This window comes from Pteronotus mesoamericanus, unplaced genomic scaffold (genome assembly GCF_021234165.1).
Source record: "Pteronotus mesoamericanus isolate MK-2021 breed Mesoamerican mustached bat unplaced genomic scaffold, CSHL_Meso_final contig_40, whole genome shotgun sequence".
Taxonomy (NCBI): domain Eukaryota; kingdom Metazoa; phylum Chordata; class Mammalia; order Chiroptera; family Mormoopidae; genus Pteronotus; species Pteronotus mesoamericanus.
The window spans coordinates 12684728-12699967 of NW_026555150.1; positions in this window are offsets into that span (position 1 = coordinate 12684728).

Below are 15240 nucleotides of genomic sequence, written 5' to 3' on the forward strand. Positions count from 1 at the left end.
TTTGCAGTGCTGATTTGGTGGAAGTGTATTCTTTTAGGCTTCTTTTGTCTGGGAAACTCCTTATTTCATCTTCCTTTTTAACTGAGAGCCTTGCTGGGTAGAGCAGTCTTGGTTGCAGACTTTTTCTTAAATATTACTGCCTCTTTCTCCCTTGCTGCCTTTTGGATTCTCTCTTTGTCTTTGATATTTGCCATTTTAATGAGGATGTGTCTTGGAGCGGGCCTCATTGAGTTCCTCTTGAGTGGGACCCTCTGTGCTTCCTGCACTTGTGTGACTTATTCTCTCATTCAATTGGGAAGTTTTCCATCATTACTTTTTCAAACAGGTCCTCTATTCCTTCCTCATCTCCTTCTGCATCTGGTATCCCTATTATGCAGATATTATTACATTTCAGGTTGTCCTGCATTTCTCTCAATGCCTCTTCATTCTTTTTGAGTCTTTTTTCATTTTCTTGCTCTTTTTGGGAGCTTTTTTCTATCTTGTCTTCCAGCTTGCTGATTCGATCCTCTGCTTCATCTTGCCTGCTTTTGATTTCTTCTACAGTGTTCTTCAATTCAGAAATTGTGTTCTTCATTTACTCTTGTGTCTTATTGATAGTTTCTATGTCCTTTTTCATGCTGATATAGTTTGCAATAAATTCCTCATAGTTTCCCTGTAGTTCTTTGTAATTCTCTGAGCTGACTGAGCTCATTGACCTTCCTTAGAACTGTTGTTTGGAACTCAATATGTGATAGTTTACTTGCCTCTATTTCATTTACTTCACTTTCTGGGGATTCCTCCTTTCCCTTCAATTGGGGGTGTTTTTTTGTCATACCATTATGTATGACGCTCTTCTCTTTTGCTTCTACCTCTTAAATTGATTTGTCTTGATTTCCTGAGTTTGGAGTGTGAACTTCTAAAGTAGGAGACTGCTGTTTTTTCTTTCTAGATCTGCCTCTGATGATGTCATATGTTGACCCTGTGTGACCTTAAGCAGTCTCTTTGAGACTTCCAGGAACCTCCTGTTTGTGACTGTTTCCTTCAGCTGTTAATCTAGTCACTCTGCACTCAGCAGGCCGGCTTAGAGACACTACAGGGCAGGGCAGAGTCCCTTCTGGGGTCAGGGTTTTTGAGTCCTTTCACACTGTTGCTACTCAGGGGAATAGTTTCTGCCTGAGCAAGGTGGCTGCTGCTCTATCGGGGAGAAATCAGCACCAGGATCCCACCGGATACTCCCTCAGTTCTCTCCCTCAAAGCTTCCAGCTCCAGTCTCTTTTCAAGTGTCACTAGACCACTCTGCACCCCCTGTAGCCAGGGACCTACTATCTGTGGCTTCCACTCTGCACTCAGCAGGCCAACTTAGACACCACAGGATAGGGTGGAATCCCACCTGGGGGCCAGGCTATCGGGTCCTCTGACACTGCTGCCACTCAGGGGAGTGGTCTGCTTGAGCAAGATGGCTGCTGCCACATAGGGGATGAATCAGCATCAGGATCCCGCCGGCTACTCCCTCAGTTCTCTCTCCAAAGTGTCCTTCCCCAGTCTCTCCTCAGGTATCTCTAGCCCACTCTGCCCCTACATTTGCCAGAGCCCAGGATAAGTGGCTGCAAATAAAAATGTATGTATTAGCTCTTTAAACAGCTCTTTATGTCTCCAGCAGCCTGTCCCTGGCAGAAAGTAACCCTGCAGCTTTTCACAGGTGATTATTATCTGTGTACTTTTTGTGCTCTGGTGCTGTATGTTGGAGATCCCTGCTTATGGGTTAGACCTCACTCTTCTCAGGGGGATCCAACTGGCCATTTCAATATCCTTCTGGTGCTGCCACCCTTGGGCGCCCCGTCTGTCTTCTCAAGTCTGTACCAGATTCCTTACCAGTTAGGTTGTGTTAAAGCTGATTCTGTCAGAGGTAATAAGACTCCTCTCCCACTATTGTTCAGTTGTTTGTTCCCGGTGGTTTCTCCACAATTTAGTAGTAATTCCAGGTTGGTCCTGGGAGGAGGTCAGTGTGACTTCCACTCACTCCGCCATCTTGATTCCTCCAATATTTCATTATTTTTCAATTACCAAGAAATATGTGTAGTATTGGTTTCAGCATCCATTATATTTCTAAAGGATTTAAGAGTGATAATAAAAAGATGGTATTAATAATATTCTCTCATGTACTTTAACAATAGCTGTAAATATAACTAGTAGATCAACTTCCTTGTATACCAACTACAAACTTACCAGCCTCTGGATTTAGTATATAGTTGGCACTTGAAGCCATGAGAAAGATTAGCATTCTCTAGGAGTGTCTATAGAGAACTCTGATTTTCAATATTTAAATATATCTTGATTAGCTAGGATGCCAAATTAAAATGCAGTTCTAAAGTGCTATAAAATTCTTAAGAGGTAAGAGGTAATGAAATTTGCATTTTTACTGAGTACCTTAGATCACAATATTTCAAGTGTCCTCAAAACCACACATTTGAAAAATAATGGTGTAAAAAGTGAGACTAAAAGAGATCTAAGAGCAGAACTGTGGGGCATGCCACAATTTAAGGAGAATGCATATGATTGATCAAATAGGAAACTATGTAGAGCAAAATCAGGAGAGATTTTTTTTCACAAAAGTGCGGCGTGGGGAGGATTTCAGTAAGCAAGTGAGGTCAATAATGCCAAATATTCCAGGTATATCAAAAATAGGACCAAATAAATTCATTGGATTGTATTACAAAGGTCAGGGGAGATATTTGATAATAAGAATTTCACTACAAGGAAAATGGTTGATTGCAGTGGTTTATGGAGAGAATTGGAGATGAGACAATTAATGCAATAAACAAACTTTTCAAGAAATGTAACTACAAAGGTGAAAACAATAAGGCAGCAGTTGGAAGAGATGATGATATTCTAGACTGAAGACTCCTTGAGGTCAGGGTCTATGTTTGCTTTCATCCCCAAGACCAAGTCTAGTCTCACTAAAAATTTGTTGAATGAAATAATTATTACAATTTTATGCATTTATATATTTCTCTATGCAATAACAATATACTTTGAATAGTGTTCAATGACTCCTAGTGGCAAAGTTTGAGGAGACAAATAGTTGATGTGCCTGAACTTGCTAAAATAAACACTGATTTGAGAAGGAAGAAAGAGGGGGTTTTATCTTCAACATCTGAGGGACTAATTAGTGCATTTTGTTCAATTGGTGATTGAGACAAAATGTGTTTGAGAGTTGGAAGAAACAAATGTAGATATGGTTAGAACCATATCATAGAGGGCTTTCAATTTCAGGTAAAAGTAAAACCCACAGGTATTTTAAGTGGATGTTTTAAACTTAGTTATCTTAGCTCCAATCCTACCTGCCATGTAGGAAATATATCTCTTATGTTCTTGCTTACAGTATCTCTTCCAATTTGCTGAGAGTCAGTGGAGTAGGCTGGTCAAAAGCAGGCCCTCGAGAGTTAGACAGACTTCCTTTTATATATTTTTTAATTTTTGTATTAGCTTCAGGTGCATACCATAATGATTAGATAATCATATACTTCAGAAAGTGTTTCCCCCACTATTTCAAATACCCATCTGACACCGTGCATAGTTCTTACAATATTATTGACTATATTATCTATGCTGTAGTATACATCCCCATCACTATTCTGTAACTACCATTTTGTTCTTTTAACCCTTTCACCTTTTTCACCAAGTCTGCCAACCCCCTTCCCCTCTGACAACCATCAGTCTGTTCTTTGTATTTATAAGTCTGTTCCTGTTTCATTTATTTTGTTCTCTAGATTCTACATATAAGTAGAATCTTATGGCATTTGCCATTCTCTGACTTACTTCACTTGGCATAAAACCCTCTATAGTCATCCATGGTATCGCAAATGGTAAGATTTCATTAGCTTTTTTATTCCTTTTTTTAAAATTAATTAGGGGAAAAAGATGGCGGAGGAGTGAAAGGGAGTCACACTGACCTCCTCCCAAACCAAACTGGAATTGCAGCTAAATAATGGAGTAATCACCTGGAAAGCAGTGGAGCGATAGTGGGAGAGGAGCCTTGGTGCTGCGGACAGTGGATTCGACTCTCACACATCCCAATGGGTGAGAATTGCGGTGGAGGCTCGAGAGGGTGGTCTGGGTGCGCACGGGCACTGGCACCAGAGGGACATTGAAACGGCCAGTTAGCGTCCCCCCGAGAAGAACGGGGTCTGAATCATAAACAGGAACCCCTAAACTACAGCAGCTAAAGCCGAGAAAATACAGACAAAACGCAACCCCAAAAAGCTTAGGGGCGCTCTCTGCCAGAGACAAGTGGCTGGGGATGCAAAAAGACATTTAAAGGGCAAACGCAAAAGTTGCAGCGGCAGCCACCCTCCTTGATCGCTGGGTAGAGGTGGCAGCAGGGTGGGCTGGTGTCTGGGAAAAGACTGGTGAGGAAAACTTTGGGAAGAGAACTGAGACTGCGGCCGGTGGAGCCCGGGTGATAACGCACTTCCCACTCTCCAGCTACCATCTCGCTCAGGCATAAGGGAACCAATTAACCTGCCTTTTGTGCGCTCCGCACACAGCTTGTACGCCTGTGAGCTACGGGGCTGAGTGCAGACTGGCCGGGAGAGCCTTGAGGAGAGACTGGAGACAGAGGCATTGGGGAAAGAACGGGAGGAGGAACCGGGGAGTCCCAACTCCCTCCCCATTCGGTAGTCTCCATTGTGGGCTGGAAAGGCGCGACCCCAAAGAGGCAGAAGCGGGGCGCGCATGAACCAGACTGCCTGCGATTGAAACGCAGTCCGCACAGGGGTTGGATCCTCGGCCAAAGGGGTCACAGAACTGCCCAGAGGCCCCTAAGGGGAGACTAGAAACGGAGGCACTGGGGAAAAACGGGAGGAGGAACCAGGGAGTCCTGACTCCTTCTCCTTGCCTAAGTCTCCATTGCACGGGAAGAGGCCACACCCCCAAAGAGCCAAAAGCCGAAAAGCAAACATAGAAACCCCCAAAACACCCAGAGCAGGCGCGCACACTTGCGCCGAGTGACTGGCGAGGGTTGGCGAGCGTGTGTGTGACCCACACGGGCTGGCGAACGCTTGCACCTGCCGGCAAGGCCTCACACAGACTGGCACACATACAGCCTGCGAGGGATTGCACAGAGGGGCAAGGGCAGGCGTAAATTGACCTACCCGCCGCGATTGCGGAGCGGCCCACAAAATAAGTAGAGCTGCCCAGAGTCCCTGGAGGAGAGACCAGAAACAGGATTAACCGGAGAGTCCTAGAGTTGATTTCCTCCCATTCCGTAGTCCCCATTTGGCGAGGGCAAGCAACGCACCCAAAGAGCCAAAAGCGGGGAAAACACACAATAGAAGACCCTAAACTGACCAGTGCCGCGAAGCTCGCGTGCCAGGGAGGCCAGATGAGCACAGGAGGTCGCGAATAAGCCCCCTGGTGTGGGGCAAACACATGCGAGCCCAGGCAGGTGGGGGACCCTGTCGCGCTGGGAACGCGCTCAAGGAGCTCTCGTGAGAGCACAGAGAGATCCCAAAAAATAGCCCAGCCCTGACCGAAGGGGTCACAGAGCTGCTCCAAGCAGGAGTCAGACACAGGCATTAGACTCCTGAAAGGCTCAAACAAACAACCCAAGGCCCTATAGGGTCAACAACTGACATCATCAGAGGCAGGCCCAGAAAGAAAAGTAAAGGACAAAAATACGTAACAGACTCTCACAAAAATGGGAAGAAAAAGAAGTTCCCCCCAAATGAGTGGAAAAGGGGACTCCCCACAGAGAGAGCTCAATGAAATAGAGGCAAGGGAACTATCAGATATGGAATTTAAAACAATGGTTCTAAGGAAGCTCAATGAGCTCAGCCAGCTCAAAGAGAACTATGAGAAACTGCAGAGAAACTATCAGGATCTTATAGCAAACTATATCAGCCTGGAAAAGGACATAGAAACTATCAAGAAGACACAAGAGGATATGAAGAATATCATTTCTGAATTGAAGAACACAGTAGAAGGAATCCAAAGCAGGCTGGATGAAGCTGAGGATCGAATCAGTGAGATGGAGGACAAGGTAGAAAAAAGCTCCCAGAAAGAACAAGAAATGGAAAAACGGCTCAAAAAGAATGAAGAAGCATTTAGGGAAATGCAGGACAACCTGAAACGCAATAATATCCGTATAATAGGGATACCAAAAGGAGAAGAAGAGGAGCAAGGGATAGACAACCTCCTCGAAAAAGTAATGATGGAAAATTTCCCTAATTTGAGGAGAGAAAGGCTCTCATGGATCCAGGAGGCACAGAGGACCCCACTCAAGAAGGACCCAAGGAGGTCCACTCCAAGACACATCATCATTAAAATGGCAAATGTCAAAGACAAAGAGAGAATCCTCAAGGCAGCAAGGGAGAAGGAGAAAGTAACATACAAGGGGGGCCCCGATATGCCTAGGAGCTGACTTCTCAACAGAAACACTACAAGCCAGATGGGAATGGCAACAAATATTCCAAGCCATGAAAAGCAAGGGCCTACAGCCAAGGCTGCTCTACCCAGCTAGGCTCTCCATTAAAATAGAAGGAGAAATACGCAGTTTCCCAGACAAAAGAAAGCTAAAAGAATACATCTCTACCAAACCAGCACTCCAAGATATGCTAAGGGGACTGGTTTAAGCAGATGAAGGAAAAGAATGAGACAGAGAGGAACACAAGTACAAAGAGAAAAGATGAGTAAGTTTCTATCAGTAATATCTCTCAATGTGAATGGACTAAATGCCCCAATCAAAAGACACAGGGTAGCTGAATGGATAAGAAAACATGACCCACACATATACTGCCTACAAGAGACCCACCTCAGAGCAAAAGACCTACACAGATTGAAAGTAAAGGGATGGAAAATAATATTCCAAGCAAATGGACATGAAAAAAAGGCTGGCGTTGCCAACCTTGTATCAGACAAAGTAGATTTCAAAGCAAAGGCCATAAAGAGAGACCCAGAGGGGCACTTTATCATACTTAAAGGAAGAATCTATCAAGAAGACATCAACATTGTAAACTTATATGCTCCCAATATAGGAGCCCCCAAGTTTATAAGGAAATTGTTGGATGACTTCAAAAAAGATATAGATAGCAACACACTGATAGTAGGGGATTTCAACACCCCACTGTCAAAAATGGACAGATCTTCCAAACAAAACATTAATAAACATATCGTGCACTGAATGAAACACTGAATCAAAGAGACTTAACTGACATATATAGAATCTTACATCCCAAAGAAGAAAAATACAAATTCTTTTCAAATGCTCATGGCAGTTTTTCAAAGATAGACCACATGATAGGACACAAAGCAAGCCTCAGTAAATTCAGGAAAATTGAAATAATACCAAACTTTTTCTCAGACCACAAGGCCTTGAAACTCGAAATCAAACTCAAAGAGAAACTTCAAAAACTTGGAAACTCATGGAGACTGAACAGTAGACTATTAAACAATGAATGGGTCAATAATGAGATAAGAGAAGAAATCAAAAAATTTCTGGAAACAAATGAAAATGAACAGACAACTGTCCAAAACCTATGGGACACAGCAAAGGCGGTCCTGAGAGGGAAGTTCATAGCAATACAGGCTTACCTTGAAAAGATAGAAACATTTCAAATAAAAGACCTAACACTACAACTTGAAGAACTGGAGAAACAACAACAAATAAATCGCAGAGCAAGTAGAAGGAAGGAAATAGTCAAGATTAGAACAGAACTGAATGACATAGAGACAAAAAGAACAATTCAGAGGATCAACCAATCCAGAAGCTGGTTCTTTGAAAAGATTCATAAAGTGGACAAACCTTTAAGCAGACTCATCAAGAAAAAAAGGGAGAGGACCCAAATTAATAATATCAGAAATGAAAGAGGAGAAATAACAACTGATACCACAGAAATACAAATGATTATCAGAAACTATTATGAACAATTATCTGCCAAGAAATTTGAAAATCTTGATGAAATGGACAAATTTTTAGAAAAGTATAATCTTCCAACACTGAAGGAGGAAGAAACAGAAAGCTTGAACAGACCGATAACAGTTGGGGAAATTGAAGCAGTCATCAAGAAACTCCCAGCACACAAAAGCCCAGGGCCAGACGGTTTCCCAGGAGAATTTTACAAAACATTTAAGGAAGAGCTAACCCCTGTCCTTCTCAGACTATTCCAAAAAATCCAAGAGGAGGGAAGACTCCCAGACTCCTTCTATGAGGCCAGCATCACCCTGATCCCAAAACCAGATAAAGACCCTACAAAGAAAGAAAACTACAGGCCAATTTCGCTGATGAACATAGATGCTAAAATCCTCAACAAAATATTTGCAAACTGCATCCAGCAATACATTCAAAAGATTATCCACCACGATCAAGTGGGATTCATCCCAGGGATGCAGGGATGGTTCAATATACGCAAATCAGTAAATGTGATACACCACATAAATCAAAGAAAAGACAAAAACCACATGAGCATCGCGATAGATGCAGAAAAAGCATTTGACAAGGTACAGCACCCATTTATGATCAAAACACTCAGCAAAATGGGAATAAATGGGGCATTCCTCAACATAATAAAGGCCATATATGAAAAACCTACAGCTAATATCATACTCAACGGGCAAAAACTGAAAGCTTTCCCACTAAGATCGGGAACACGACAAGGATGTCCGCTCTCACCGCTTCTTTTCAACATCGTATTGGAAGTCCTAGCCACAGCGGTCAGACAAGAGAAAGAGATAAAAGGCAACAAAATAGGAAAGGAGGAAGTAAAACTATCATTGTTTGCAGATGACATGATAGTGTACATAGAGAACCCTGTAGACTCTACCAAAAAAGTCCTCAACCTAATAAGTGAATTTGGCAAAACAGCAGGATACAAAGTCAACATTCAGAAATCAAAGGCGTTTCTGTACACCAGCAATGCAATGGAAGAAGAAGAAATCAGGAAAAATATACCATTCGATATAGCACGAAAAAAGATAAAGTACCTAGGGATAAATTTAACCAAAGACACAAAAGACCTGTATGCAGAAAACTATGCAACATTGAAAAAAGAAATTAAGGAAGACACAAATAAATGGAAGCATATACCGTGCACATGGATTGGAAGAATTAATATCCTTAAAATGTCCATACTACCAAAAGCAATTTATAGATTCAATGCAATCCCTATTAAGATACCAATGACGTATTTCACAGAAATAGAACAGACATTTCAAAAATTTATATGGAACCATAAACGACCTCGAATAGCTGCAGCAATTTTGAGAAAGAAACACAAAGTAGGAGGGATCACAATACCGGACATCAAACTCTACTACAAAGCCACTATACTCAAAACACTCCGGTACTGGCACAAGAACAGACCCATAGACCAGTGGAACAGAATAGAAAGCCCAGAAATAAGCCCAGGTCTCTATGGACATCTAATATTCGACAAAGGGAGCAGAAGCATAAAATGGAGCAATAACAGCCTCTTCAACAAATGGTGTTGGGAGAGCTGGATGGCTACATGCAAAAAATTGAAATTGGATCATCAGCTGACACCATACACAAAAATAAACTCAAGATGGATAAAAGACTTAAATATAAGTCGCAACACCATCAAAGTCCTAGAGGAGAACATTGGCAGGAAACTCTCAGATATCCCACGCAGCAATTTTTTCACTGATATGTCTCCTAAAGCAAGGGACAGAAAGGAAAGAATAAACAAGTGGGACCTCATCAAAATAAGAAGCTTCTGCACGGCGAAAGAAAACATCAGCACAATGAAAAGGGAGCCAACCATTTGGGAAAATATATTTGCTAATGATACATCAGATAGAGGTTTGATCTCCAAGATATACAAAGAACTCACTCGACTTGACTCCAAGAAGACAAACGATCCAATCAAAAAATGGGCAAAGGACCTGGGCAGATGCTTTTCTAAGGAGGAGATACAGAGGGCCCAGAGGCATTTGAAAGGATGCTCTGCATCACTAGCCATCAGAGAAATGCAGATCAAATCCACCATGAGGTACCACCTCACTCCGGTCAGAATGGCCATCATAAACAGATCCACAAACAACAGGTGCTGGCGAGGCTGTGGAGAAAAGGGAACTCTAGTCCACTGTTGGTGGGAATGCAGACTGGTGCAGCCACTATGGAAAGCAGTGTGGAATTTCCTCAGAAAGCTGAAAATGGAACTGCCTTTTGATCCAGCGATTCCCCTGCTGGGACTATACCCTGAGAACACCAAAACGCCAATACAAAAGAACCTATGCACCCCAATGTTCATAGCAGCACAATTTACAATAGCCAAGTGTTGGAAGCAACCTAAATGCCCATCAGTAGATGACTGGATCAAAAAATTTTGGTACATATACACAATGGAATACTACGCAGCAGAAAGAAAAAAAGAAGTACTAAACTTTGCGACAGCATGGATGGAACTGGAGAGCATCATGCTAAGCGAAATAAGCCAGGGGGCGAAAGACAAATACCATATGATCTCACCTATAAGTGGAACCTAACCAGCAATGCAAAGAAGCTAGGAAAATATGACCAGCAACACTGAAAGGAAAAGAAATCAACAGAGACAAGAGGGAAGGCGGGGGGCAGGGAAAGGGAAGGGAAGGGGAAAGTCAAGGAACATATAACAAGGACTCATGGACAAAACCAAAGGGGGAAGAGCTGAGGGAGGGAAGGTGGGAGGGGGCAAGGGAAAGAGGTGGGGGGAAGGTAGAGACAAATGTATTTAAAAAGTAAATAAATTAATTAAAGTATCAAAAAGAAATTAATTTATTTATTTTTCCAAATACATTTGTCTCTGCCTTCCCCCCACCACTTTCCCCTGCCCCCTTCTCCTTCTCCCTCCCTCAATCCTTCTCCAATTTGGTTTTGTCCATGAGTCTTTGTTATATGTTCCTTGACTTAGGGATGGGTAGGGGGAAAGGATGGGAAGGGTTTCATTCATTTTTATGGGCAAGTAATATTCCATTGTATATATGTATCACTTCTTTATCAATTCATCTATTGATGGGCACTTGGGTTGCTTCCATGTCTTGGCTATTGTTCAAAACACTGTGATGAACACTGGGATGCATATATTCTTTTGAATTAGGGTTTTAGGTTTCTTCAGATATATTCCCAGAAGTGGAATCACTGGGTTATAAGCCAGTTTTTTCTAAAGACACGCAAATGGCCAATAGACATGTGAAAAGATGTTCACCTTCACTAATCACCACAAAAATGGAAATTAAAACTACAATGAGATATCACCTCATACGTGTCAGAATAGCTATCATCAATAAATCAAAAAAACAAAAAGTGTTTGCAAGGATGGGGAGAAAAAGGCACCCTCATGCACTTTTGTAGGGAATGCTGACTGGTCCAGACAGAATTCCTTTTCAATCTTCCTCTACCACTCACTCATGGTGTGTCTTGGCTGGACTTTTGTTTCCTTATCTGTAAAGTCACATTGTGAGGATTCAGGAAGATAATCTATGCAAATTATTTTATATGGGTTAAGTACAACATACATATTGGCCATTACTACTCTTATTGTAGAAAATTATGAGGATGTCCTGCTGGTGTTTCTGTCTCTCTCTCTCTCTCTCTCTCTCTCTCTCCCCCCGCCCCCCGCCTCTCTCTCCAAGAAGTTGCCTGCTTCTTGGCCAGAAACAATTGTTTTCTTTTTTCAGAAATGTTATATGCTTGACACTGGCAATAATACAGATTATTTTAACTGTTATATTAAATCATCTTAAACATATCACATGATACCTCACATAAAGTATTTGGGTAAGATAGAAAGAAGTTGTTGCTGAAAGCTTGACTACTACTGCCTCACCTTGTAGAATTGGAATTATGATGCCTCCATTCTAAGCCTTTTTCATGTTTCTTTTTCCATAAAGCTTGTAGGAGAATCAGGCAATGTTGGCCAACATTATAATTCCTACCTAAGAGACAAAGAGATGCCCAAACTGAGTAAGTTAAAATATAATACAATCATAATTTTTTAATGGTTGAATAATAAAAATACTCTCCTGTAGATGATCTGTTCAGTCTGCAGCAGATATTTCAATGTAAGAATCCCCAGTGTCTTGCTTCCATATTAGTTACAGAAAAGGAAGACAGCGCTATCTTTTCATCCAGGAGCACTTTGTAGACTCTGCTAGTTATCTTTTGCCCATCACCAATTTTTTTTTTCTAATTTTGCAACGGAGTGAGCTATAAAATTACTTTTTGTGGGAACACAGCTCTTCTACTGATCATCTTATATAATGATTTGTTTAGCTGCTTGCCTTTAGCTAAAATAAAATTACTCATCAGGCTCTGTTTCAAGCCTTTGGACATCAAATGGAACTTTTTAAGCAATTAGAATGGTAGCACCTCTTGCTTTTGAGAGCCCTGAAGCAATAAGTTAATGTATAAACTATAATTTAGTGGTGGCTGAGAGGACAATTTGTTGTGTATTTCTTGTATCACAATCACATCATATTTTTCCTTTAGAATTTATTTAGTTATGTTAAGATGGTTTCACCATTTCCATTCTTGGTATGGATTCTAAATCTTCAAATATTATTTAATGAAAGAATTAATAGGTCTTTGGTTGTAAATAAATTTTCAGTACCAAAACCTAAATTATTAGAAACTGGGCTTTGGAAATTGCATCATAAAAAAAATAGATTCACCTTTTATTTTTTTAGGAAACTACTCTAATAGTAAGGAATGGAGGAATCTGAGTATAAAGTCATTAATCTGGGATGCCTTTTTTCATGCATGGACCAATAGTTTGAAGAACTGTTATAGAAAATAGAATGTAATGGCAACTTTCTCTATTAGTTTTCTCTTTATAAGGCCATATTTTTCTCCTTGTTCCTCTTTTTGAACCCTCAAAAATTCCTTGGGTATGAGCTTCATAGTCACAACTGGCCACATAAATTGTGGGACCCAGTGCAAAATGAAAGTGTAATATCCCTCATTCAAAAATTAAGAATTCAAGATGGCAAAAGGAGACCACTAAACCAATTACAAGGCCCCTCTAAATGTGAAGCCGTGTGTGACTATACATGTCACACATCCATAAAGTTCTCCCTTTTATTAGCTTTTTTTGAATACCAAAGTGGGAAACTGTGCAGATAAAATATCACCTTTGTGTTGAGTCAATGGTCCAATGGTCTTCAACATTTTGCAATGACTAAGACTTCTGTTACCTCTTTCATCTCCTGTCCTTTTCTTAATGACTCCTATGCTGTATCTTGAAAATTACAATATGCTTATTTTTAGTATTTTAAGAATACTCTATGCTTTGTTTTCTTTCAGATTTTGTCTTTGATCTTTGTCTTTAAAAACCTTATTTAGTTGTCCCAGAGGCTGCTTACACTATCCTCATTTTTTTGTTGTTTTTTTTTATTCATTTTTCTTCTTGTTCTGATTGGTTGTGTTTTGCTTCCTTATGTTCCAAATCATTCATTTGATTCCTAGCTTCATCCACTCCACTGTTGCTTGCCTGTAAATTGTTCTTTATTTCAATTAGTGCACTCTTCACTTCTGCAACATTAAGCTATGATAACAAGACAGTGAGTCTTAACAGCTCTACATAACACATAGAAACAAATATTAGGATGCTGCCCAAATGAGGAGACAAAGAAACATGGCCCAAATGAAAGAACAGATCAAAACTCCAGAAAAAAGAGCTAAATGAGATGGAAATAAGCAATCTATCAGCTTCAGAGTTCAAAACACTGGTTATAAAGATGTTCAAGGAACTTAGTTAGGACCTCAACAGCATAAAAGAGATGCAGGGACAACTCCAAGCATTCCAACATTTGTATCATGGGGGTGTCAGGAGGAGAAGAGAAAGAGCAATAAATTGTAAATCTATTTGAAAAAATAATGAAAGAAAACTTCCCTAATTTGGTGAAGAAAATTGACATACAAGACAAAATGGATGCAAAGAGGCCCACTCCAAGGCATGTCATAATTAAAATGCCAAAGGGTAAAGATAAAACGAGAATCTTAAAAGCAGAAAGAGCAAAGCAGTTAGTTACCTGCAGAGGAGTTCCAATAGGACTGTGAGCTAATTTCTCAAAAGAAACTTTGCAGGCTAGAAGGGATTGGCAAGAAATACTCAAAGTCATAAAAAGCAGAGACCTACAGCTGTTTGCTCTACCCAGGAAAGCTACCATTTAGTATCAAAGGGCAGATAAAGAACTTCCCAGACAAGAAAAAAACTAAAAGAGTTTATCATCACCAAACCATTATTATATGAAAGTTTAAAAGGCCTTATTTAAGAAAAAGATCAAAACTATGAACAATAAAATAGCAATAAATTCATCTTTATCAGCTATTGAATCTAAAAACAAACTAAGCAAACAAGAAGAGCAGAGACAGAATCATGGATACAGAGAGCATTTTGATGGTTGCCAGGTGGGAAAGGGAGAATGAGTGAAGAGATGAGGTGATTAAGAAGTACAAATAGGTAGGTACAGAATAGCCGTAGGGATGTAAATTACAGTATAAGAAATGGAGTAGCCAGAGAACTTATATACATGACCCATTGACATGGACAATGATGGGGGAATTGCCGGAGGGAGTGGCAGCTGCAGGGTGGTAGGGGGCAAAAGGGAAAAATGAGGATAACCGTAATAGCATAATCAATAAAATATAATTAAAAAAAAGACCTTCATCAGATAAAAAATAAAAACCTTGCTAAAATATACCTTGGCTATGCATTGAACTTTGATGATAAAGGCCCCTCTCAGTATGTGTTCACTCTCATTGGCACTTCTCTTTATCCTAGTTGTAAGGTTTGTGGTAATCAATTAGATATTAGGATGCATATAGTTTTTATCTGTTTTTTCTTTTTTTATTTTTAAGCATATTTTATTGATTATGCTGTTACAGCTGTCCCATTTTTTTCTCCCCTTTATCTCCCTCCACCCTTCACCCCTCCTCCCTTCAGCACTCCCCTACCCCCTTAGTTCATGTCCATGGGGCACATATATAAGTTCTTTCACTTCTCCATTTCCTATACAATTCTTAACCTCCCCCTGTCTATTTTGTGCCTACCAATTATGCTTCTTATTCCCTATACCTTTTTCCTCCATTCTCCCCCCTCCCCACTGATAGCCCTCCAATGGATATCCATTTCTGTGATTATGTTCCTGTCCTAGTTGTTCACTTAGTTTGTTTTTGGTGGGTTTTTTTTTTAAGTTTAGTTGGTGATAATTTTGAGTTTGTTGTCATTTTACTGTTCATAGTTTTGATCTTTTTCTTAGATAAGT